General features: G+C 41.8%; 1 protein-coding gene and 1 non-coding gene across 2 annotated transcripts in view; one reads left to right on the top strand and one right to left on the bottom strand.

Annotated features, from left to right (window-relative positions):
• The first annotated feature begins 747 nt into the window (after positions 1 to 747).
• The window catches only part of LOC100062166 (zinc finger protein 782), a 66892-nt gene continuing 57674 nt past the window's right edge, over positions 748 to 9965 (top strand). Inside the window, exons 1-2 of the mRNA XM_070249013.1 lie at positions 748 to 1007; positions 1547 to 1679. The gene's annotated coding sequence lies outside the window, so the exon portion shown is untranslated. The remainder of the gene's footprint in view (positions 1008 to 1546; positions 1680 to 9965) is intronic.
• On the bottom strand, positions 1945 to 2046 carry LOC111770248 (U6 spliceosomal RNA). Its single transcript, XR_002803410.1, has one exon. It is a non-coding gene; the product is annotated as a U6 spliceosomal RNA (small nuclear RNA).

Raw genomic sequence — 9965 nt, 5'->3', positions numbered from 1 at the left:
ACCACAAGGCAACTATCAGCCAATGGTTACCCAGAACTAGACGGAGCCTCCCAAAGTGCTATCCTCAGGAGAGAGGCCTAGAATGCACTAATTTTGTTCTGATGACTCCTAAAGGCTCCAAAACACGTAAGACTGTGCAGACTTCCACGGGGCAGGGGTCGTTGCCTTTGACTCCTCCTGGAACCTGGCACAATGGTGAACAGATAGCTACAAGCAAGGCACTGGTGACTGGCGCCGATTTCTGATAAGATCATCAATCAGTAACTGAAAAAGAGGCTGCTATAATTTCTGCTACAATGTATTAGTATGCCCATGAATTTCGTGCGAACTACTTTCTATAAACGGATCTCAAGCTGTACATAAAGTTGCAATTCTCAGCAGTCCGCATTTAGAGGAAGCTCTTTGTGGCTCCGGTAAAATTTTCTCTGCCACAATTCTTTAAAATTCTGTGGAAAATCACTAAGGAATGGGATAATTCCTAACCTAGTTCATTGACAAGAACAAATGTTCAGTACGTGCTTTACTAAGGAGGACCACGGAAACAATCGTTTTAAGTGATGTGCTGATTTCTTCTAAACTTTGCAGTGTATTTTACAAACAGCAATCTAACAGCCTGGAAGGTGTCAGTCTGCTGGGAGATGCCGAGCTGCCGAGGGCTCGAAGGCGCCACCACAGGCATATAGGAGATCTGGACGCCCCGCCCCCGCGCGCCGGCGGCCCTCCAGACCCCCTGCGGGCCACGCGACTGCGCACGCGCTCTCCGCCGCGAGAGGCGGGTGGCGCGCGCGCGGGTCTCCTCGCGTCCTGGATGCGGACCCCAAGTAATCGGCGTCCCCTCCTTGTGGGAAGTGGATGGATCTGCAGGAGCCAAATCTCTGGTAGTGACGAGTGAGCGAGCCAGGCTCTCGGCCTTTCATCCTGTCCGAAATAGAAGTCTCTTGGGCCTCTACCGGGACTGCCGGCTCAGAAGACAAGTGGCCTGATCCGCAGACCTTTGGGTGTGTGAGGTCGGGCCACCTGGGCTGTGCAAATGAGCTGAGCTGAGACTGGAGGGGGCATCAGAGTCAGCGGAAGCAGAGAGGAGGGAAGGGCATGCCAGGCAGAACGTTCTCTGGGTTCCGAGAAGGGAAAGCTCAGTAAACTGGGTCGGGGTGAAATAAGGGCGAGGCTGGGCTGGGACCCAGCAGCTAAGATCATTGCAGCCTTAAAAACGGCATGGGGGAGTCATGTAAAAACCTTGACTGATTTTAAGCCGGAGAGTGACGTGATGTGTGTTTCAGAGAGAGGACTGACTGCAGTGGATCAGAATGGATTAGAAAAGGCAGGGACAAGCCGCGGGCTTCAAGTTCATCTTGGCAAGAGGTGTTGGTGGCCTGAAGGAGCAGTGGGAATGGAGAATGGTGGATGGAATCCAGATATTTTGGGAAGTAGAATATATAGGACTTGGTTTTTGCCTGGATGTAGGGAGGAAGAGAGGGAGAGGTAAAGACAAATTCTGAATTCTCAGAATTCTGGTTTGGGCAGCTGTGGGTTTCTTCATTGACAGAAGAAACACAAGAGCAGGTTTTGGGGCTGGTGTCTGTGGAAGATGCGTTCACTTTAGGACATACTGAGCCTGAAGTTCAGCTGATGAAAGGAGCAGCTTGAGAAGGCCTTCACTGTGGAATTTGGCATATAAGGTAGGAGACACAGCAGTGATCATTTACAACTTTTTTCAAAGTTTCTATTGTGTCCCTTAGTTCACTTATCTTTTTTTTTGAGATATACTTGACATATGACATTATATTAGTTTCAGGTGTACAACATTAGGATTCGATATTTGTATATATTGCAAAATGATCACCACAAGTCTAGTTAACATCTAGTATCTCACATAGTCACAAAAAATTGTTTTTCCTGTGATGAGAACTTTTAAGATCTACTCTCTTAGCAACTTTCAAATATAAAAATATGGGACGTTTTATGAATTTGCATGTCATCCTTCTGCAGGGGCCGTGCTAATCTCTGTGTCGTTCCAGTTTTCATATACTGCTGCCAGAACGAGCACTGGTTCCTGTACCTTGATGGTGAACTTGTGATTAGGGAACCATTTTCTCTTGGCAGTTCTTGGGACAGGCACACTAACAATTTCTCGCTCTTTGGTTCTCTATTCCTGTTTTTCTTACTGAATCTTATCCATACCAAATGTGAGTGCTTTAGAAGAGTAACAAAAGGGAGTGACATAGGCCTGATTGCTTTTCAGTAAATAAATGCATTTGAGCTAAATGGTCAGATCTGGATGAGAAAGGAGAGGATGGCAGCCTAGAATCCCTGAGGTAAATGCTCCTCTCAGCCTCAGGGCCATGCTTCTCTTCTAGGGCCCTCTCTTTGTATCTCTCTCTCTTTTTTTTAATTGAGTTCATAATAGTTTACATCAATGTGAATTTCAGTTGTACATTATTTCTTGTCCATCACCACATAAGTGCTCCCCTTCACCCCCTGTGCCCCCCTCCCTTCCCCTGGTAACCACTGAACTGTTTTCTTTGTCCATGTGTTTGTTTATATTCCACATATGAGTGAAACCATCTGGTGTTTGTCTTTCTCGGTCTGGCTTATTTCACTTAGCATAATACCCTCAGGTCCATCCATGTTGTTGCAAATGGTATGATTTTGTGTTTTTTTCTGGCTGAGCAGTATTCCATTGTATATATATATATACACCATATATCTCCTTTATCCAATCATCGGTCAATGGGCACTTGGGTTGCTTCCATGTCTTGGCTATTGTGAATAGTGCTGCAATGAACATGGGGGTACATATGTTACTTTGGATTGTTGATTTCAAGTTGTTTGGGTAGATATCCAGTGGTGGGGTAGCTGGGTCATAGGGTAGTTCTATTTTTAGTTTTTTGAGGAGTCTCCATACTGTTTTCCATCGTGGCTGCACCAGTTTGCATTCCCACCAGCAGTGTATGAGGGTTCCCTTTTCTCCACACCCTCTCCAACATTTGTTATTTTTAGTCTTAGTGATTATAGCCATTTTAACAGGTGTAAGGTGGTATCTTAGTATAGTTTTGATTTGCATTTCCATGATGCTTAGTGATGTTGAACATCATTTCATGTTTTTATTACCATCTATATATCTTCTTTGGAAAAATGTCTGTTCATATCCTCTGCCCATTTTTTGATTGGACTGTTTGTTTTTTGTTGTTCAGTTGTGTGACTTCCTTATATATTGTGGAGATAAACCCCTTGTCAGATATATGATTTGCAAATATTCTCTCCCAATTGGTGAGTTATCTTTTTGTTTTTATCCTAGTTTATTTTGCCTTGCAGAAGCTCTTTAGTCTGATGAAGTCCCACTTGTTTATTTTTTCTTTTGTTTCCCTTGTCTGAGAAGACATGGTATTCAAAAAGATCCTTTTAAGTTCAATGTCGAAGAGTGCACTACCTATATTATCTTCCCGAGTCTTATGGTTTCAGGACTTATCTTCAAGTCTTTGATCCATTTTGAGTTTATTTTTGTGTATGGCGTGAGATAATGGTCTACTTTCATTCTTTTGCATGTGGCTGTCCAGTTTCCCAACACCGTTTGTTGAAGAGACTTTCTTTTCTCCAGTGTATGTTCTTGGCACCTTTGTCGAAGATTAGCTGTCCATAGATGTGCGGTTTTATTTCCGGGCTTTCAGTTCTGTTCCACTGATCTGTGTTCCTGTTTCTGTACCAGCACCATGCTGTTTTGCTAACAATGGATTTGTAGTATATTTTGAAGTCAGGGACTGTGATGCCTCTGGCTTTGCTCTTTTTTCTCAGGATTGCTTTAGTAATTTGGGGTCTTTGGTTGCCTCATATGAGTTTCAGGATTCTTTCTTCTACTTCTATGAAGAATGTCATTGGGATTCTGATTGGGATTGCATTGAATCTGTAGACTGCTTTGGGTAGATGGACATTTTAACTATGTTTATTCTTCCAATCCATGAGCAAGGAATCTCTTTCCATCTCTTTATGTCCTTATCTATTTCTTTCTCTAATATCTTATAGTTTTCATTGTATAAGTCCTTCACCCTTCTTGGTTAAATTTATTCCTAGATATTTTATTCTTTTTGTTGTGAGTGAAAATGGGATTATATTCTTGAGTTCTCTTTCTGTAAGTTCATTATTAGAGTATAGAAATTCAACTGATTTTTGTAAGTTGATTCTGTACCCTGCAACTTTACTGTAGTTGTTATTTATTTCTATTAGTTTTCCAATGGATTCTTTGGGGTTTTCTCTATATAAGATCATGTCGTCTGCACACAGTAAGAGTTTCACGTCTTCACTCCCTATTTGGATTCCTTTTATTCCTTTCTCTTGCCTAATTGCTCTGGCCAAAACCTCCAGTACTATGTTGAATAAGAGTGGAGATAGTGGCATCCTTGTCTTGTGCCTGTTGTCAGAGGGATGGCGTTCAGTTTTTGCCCATCGAGTATGATGTTGGCTGTGGGTTTGTCATATATGGCCTTTATTATGTTGAGGTAATTTCCTTCTATCCCCATTTTGTTAAGCGTTTTTATCATAAATGGCTGTGGGATCTTGTTAAATGCTTTCTCTGCATCTATTGAGATGATCATATGGTTTTTATTCTTCATTTTGTTAATGTGGTGTATCACATTGATTTGCAGATGTTTTGAGATTTTTTTTTTGAGGAAACTAGCCCGGAGCTAACATCTGCTGCCAATCCTCCTCTTTTTTGCTGAGCAGAAGACTGGCACTGAGCTAACATCCGTGGCCATCTTCCTTTACTTTTTATATGTGGGACGCCTGCCACAGCACGGCTTGCCAAGCGGTGCCATGTCTGCACCTGGGATCTGAACCAGCGAACCCCGGGCCACCAAAGTGCAACATGTGCACTTAACCGCTGTGCCACCTGGCTGGCCCCAATTTGTGGCTGTTGAACCATCCCTGTATCCCTGGTATAAATCCCACTTGATCACGATGTATGATCTTTTTCATGCATTGCTGAGTTGGGTTGCCAATATTTTGTTGAGGATTTTTGCATCTATGTTCATCAGTGATATTGGCCTGTAGTTCTCCTTTTTTGTGCTGTTATTGTCAGGTTTTGGTGTCAGAGTGACGTTGGCCTCGTAGAATGTCTTAGGAAGTGTTCCATCTTCCCTAATTTTTTGGAATAGGTTGAGAAGGACAGACATTAAATCCTCTCTGAAAGTTTGGTAGAATTCCTCAGGGAAGCCATCTGGTCCTGGGGTTTTAGTCTTTGGGATGCTTTTGATTACTGTCTCAATCTCTTTACTTGTGAGTGGTCCACTCAGATTCTCTATTTCTTCTTGATTCAGCTTTGGAAGGTTGTAGGAGCCTAAGAATTTATCCATTTCCTCTAGATTGTCCATGTTGTTGGCATATAGTTTTTCATAGTATTCTCTTACAATCCTTTGTATTTCTGTGGTATCCATTGTTATTTCTCCTCTTTCGTTTCTAATTTTATCTATCTGAGGTTTCTCTCTTTTTTTCTTTGTAAGTCTGGCTAGGGGTTTGTCAATTTTGTTTATCTTCTCAAAGAACCAGCTCTTTCTTTCATTGATCCTTTCTACTGCCTTTTTCGTTTCAATAGCATTAATTTCTGCTCTGATTTTTATTATTTCTCTCCTTCTGCTGACTTTGGCATTTGTTCTTCTTTTTCTAATTCAGTTAGGTGTAGTTTGAGATTGCTTATTTGGGGTTTTTCTTGTTTGTTAAGATGAGCCTCTATTGTGGTGAATTTCCCTCTTAGTACTGCTTTTGCTGCCTCCCATGTGACTTCATATGGTATATTTTCATTTTCATCTCCAAATATTTTTTGATTTCTCCTTTAATTTCTTCATTAATCCATTGCTCATTCAATAGCATGTTGTTTAGTCTCTACACATTTGTCCCTTTCTCAGCTTTTTTCTTATAATTAATTTCTAGCTTTATAGCATTGTGATCGGAAAAGATGCTTATTATTTCAATCTTCTTAAATTTATTGAGCCTTGTCTTGTTTCCCAACATATGGTCTATCCTTAGACTGTTCCATGCACACTTGAGAAGAATGCGTATTCTGTTGTTTTTGGATGGAGTGTTCTGTATGTGTCTATTAAGTCCAACTGGTCTAGCTTTTCACTTAATTCCACTGTTTCCTTGTTGACTTTCTGCCTGGATGATCTATCCATTGATGTGAGTGGAGTGTTGAGGTCCCCTACTATTATTGTGTTATTATTAATGTGTTCTTTTAGGTTTGTTAATAGTTGCTTTATGTACTTCAGTACATAGATATTTGTAAGTGTTATGTCTTCTTGATGGAATGTTCCTTTGATCATTATATACTACCCCTTCTTTGTCTCTCTTTACCTGTCTTATCTTGAGGTCTACTTTGTCTGATGTAAGTATTGCGACACTTGCTTTCTTTTGTTTGCCATTAGCTTGGAGTATTGTTTTCCATCCCTTCACTCTGAGCCTGTGTTTGTCGCTGGAGCTGAGATGTGTTTCCTGGAGGCAGCATATTGTTGGGTCTTGTTCTTTAATCCATCATGCCACTTTGTGTCTTTTATTGGAGAATTCAATCCATTTATGTTTAAGGTGATTATCAATGTATGAGGGCTTAATGCTGCCATTTTATCACTCATTTTCTGGTTCTCCTGCATTTCCTTTGTTTCTCGTCCCATGTGTTTTGTTCTACCAATTGAGTTATGTAGTTTTTCATGTTGTGTTTCTTTGTTTTCTCCTTATTATTTGTGTTACTGTTCTGCTTTTTTGGTTAGTGGTTACCATGAGGTTTGTATTCAAAATCTTGTAGATAAGATAGTTCATTTTCTGATGGCTTCTTATTTCTTTAGACTAGAGTGATTCAGTCCCTTCCTCTTCCCCTCCTAAATTGTTTTTCTCACATCTCATTCCATCTTGTGTTATGAGTTTGTGGTTAAAATGACAAGATTGTCTTTGTTTTTGGTGTTTTCCTTCCCTTTGTCTTTAATGCTATACTTGAGTATTTGCTAACCTGTTCTGAGGTATCGCTACAATTTTCTGATTTTGTCTACCTATTTATCTCCTTGCTCTGTACTTTGTAACCCCTTTCTCCCCTTTTATTTTTCTCAAGTATGAGGGCATTCTTGAGGATTTCTTGTGTGTGTAGGGGGGGTGGTCTCATGGCTATGAACTCAGCTTTTATCTGGGAAGGTTTTTATTTATCCATCATATCTGAAGGATATTTTCACTGGATAGAGTATTCTTGGCTGAAAGTTTTTGTCCTTCAAAGTTTGAATATGTCATTCCAGTCTCTCCTAGCCTGTAATGTTTCTGCAGAGAAATCCACTGAAAGCCTGATGGGGTCCCTTTGTAGGTTATTTTCTTCTGCCTTGCTGCCTTTAGTATTTTCTCTTTGTCATTGACTTCTGCCAGTTTCACTACTATATGCCTTGCAGTAGGTCTTTTTACATTGACATATTTAGGAGATCTGGTATCCTCTTCCACATGGATTTCCATCTCCTTCCACAGGTTTAGGAAGTTCTCTGCTATTATTTCTTTGAACAAGCTTTCTGCTCCATTCTCCTTCTCTTCTCCCTCTTGACTACCTATAATTCTTATGTTGCATTTCCTCATTGAGTCAGATATTCCTCGGAGACTTTCTTCATTTCCTTTTAGTCTTTGTTCTCTCTCCACCTCTATCTGGAGCATTTCAACATGTCTATAATTATGCTGATTCGCTCCTCTATGGTGTCTGCTCCAGCATTCAGGGAATCCATATTTTGTTTTATCTCTTCCATTGTGTCTTTCATCTCCAATATTTCTGATTGATTCTTCTTTATAGTTTCAATCTCTTTTGTGAAGTAGCTTCTCAATCCATTGAATTGTTTCTCTATATTCTCTTTTAACTTGTTGAATTTTTTTTTAAGATTTCATTTTTCCTTTTTCTCCCCAAATCCCCCCAGTACAAAGTTGTGTATTTTCAGTTGTGGATCCTTCCCGTTGCGGCATGTGGGACACCACCTCAGCATGGCCTGATGAGCGGTGCCATGTCCATGCCCAGTTTTCAAACCAGTGAAACCCTGGGCCGCCAGAGTGGAGTGTGTGAACTTAACCACTCAGCCACGGGGCTCGCCCCTTGATGAATTTTTTGATGATAGCTATTTTGAATTCTCTATCATTTAGATTCCATATTTCTGTGTACTTGTCATTTTCTCTCTGGTCTGGAGATTTAATATAATTTTTGATGCTGCTATAGTGTGTGGCTTTGTTCTTTCACATGCTGGCATTATTTGGTTGCAGTTACTACCTATTGCCACTGGGTAGGGGTCAAGAGCCACATATTCTGAGGCCTCTGTGATGCCCTGGGGTCCCAGGCACTGGAGCTGGCACTGGGCAGGTTGAGGGGAGGGGCACTTTCTTCTGTGTGCTTTTGGGGTTTTCTCACTCTGCTCTCGCTATCTGCTCTCCTGGTGTGTTGGCTTGATGACGTCACCTCCGAGTGAGCTTTCACCTCAGTAGGGGTTTCCCTCTAGGCTGCTAGGGCCCTTGGGGATCTTTGACATTTTCGTGAACGAACATCCCCTCCCCTCTTCCTTCCCTCTTGGAGGCCATGCACAGTCCTGGATTGCAGTCTTCTGGGGAGTGAGCAACATTTTCTCTTACCCACTCCACCTCCTCCAAGGGGGTCTCTAGCCTTTCCACCTTCTGATGTATGGCTGCATGGGTCTCTCAGGCATCTTTTGTGTCGTGCTTGGATGTTGTCTGCTGGAGTATGAATGTCTTTTTCACCATATGGTGGAGGGAGAGATCAGCGGGAGAGCTCACTCCACCATGATGCTAACGTCCTCTTTTTATCTCCTCTTTGCGTAACTTGCCTGCCTCATACTGGCTTTCTTCTTCATCCTCATAATTCTCCTCTGGTACTCCAGTGTGTAAACGGATAATAGTTTCCTAATCACCGCACTTATTTTGTACTTGTGTGGTTCCCAATGTTACTACCAGAAGATGGAATTTTCAAAGTCCTTTGATACTCTGTGCAATTTTTTAAAAAAGGAAGAAGCAGAGTAAAAAGAATGAAGCAGAAGTAGAGGAGAACACAAGCTCCTGCCATGTTGGAATTAGGATTTGAAAACAGAGCTTTTTTACTGTCCCTTCTTAGTTTTTCCTTTCTTCATTTAACAAATATCTCTTGGCATTTATTTGGTTCTAGAAACTGCTATACGTGCATTCCTGTGGGTAGTTGGAGAAGTGTGAGGATACGTACCAACCATTGTTTTCCTGCTGTTTTAAATTTATTTTTTATATTTCAGATTTGATACATGCTCACTGCAAAAATGAAATTAAAATCTAGAAGTGTGTAATAGAAGAAGTAAGTCCTCACTCTCATCTTATAACGCAGGCCCTCCAGGACCAGTTCAACTGACCCCATCTCTTATCAACAGAGTGATTAAGAATTGCCTTTCATCTCCTGCTGGACACTGGCCCAGCCTTGCCATGGTCAGTAGGGGGAGGGGCTTCTCCCCCTTAGACTTTGGAGCTGCCTTCCCCCATTCCCATAGCCCTCTCTGGGCAGAGCCAGGCCTTCCTTGACTGACCCCAAGCTGCTGCCACCTCCTCACACATCCCCACACAGCCCTGACCATGGCCATATTACACATGCTGACCTCACTCAGCAGCCAGGCCTGGCCTCCCTCTTTACCCCACCTCTGCTACTCTCCCAGAAGAAGCCTTGTCCAGCCAGAATGACGCTGTCCTGCCAGTTGGTTCCTACCCACTCCCTTTAGCCTGTTCTCTAAGCCACAAACCTCCATTTGTATGTTGCCTCCTCCAGGAAGTCTTCCAGGAAGCCCCATGTTGAGGAAGGTGTCCTCCTGCTGGCATTTCCCACACTGTTGGATCAATCATTGTATACACATTTGTTTCTTCTTCATGTAGACTTATACAAAATACATGCCTATTGAACTTAATAAATGCAGAAAATATAAAAATCCTAAAGTAAACAATGACAA

Source organism: Equus caballus, chromosome 23 (genome assembly GCF_041296265.1).
Source record: "Equus caballus isolate H_3958 breed thoroughbred chromosome 23, TB-T2T, whole genome shotgun sequence".
Lineage (NCBI taxonomy): Eukaryota > Metazoa > Chordata > Mammalia > Perissodactyla > Equidae > Equus > Equus caballus.
The sequence above is the reverse complement of the archived record's forward strand: the minus strand, read 5'-3'. Positions and strand labels throughout refer to the sequence as shown.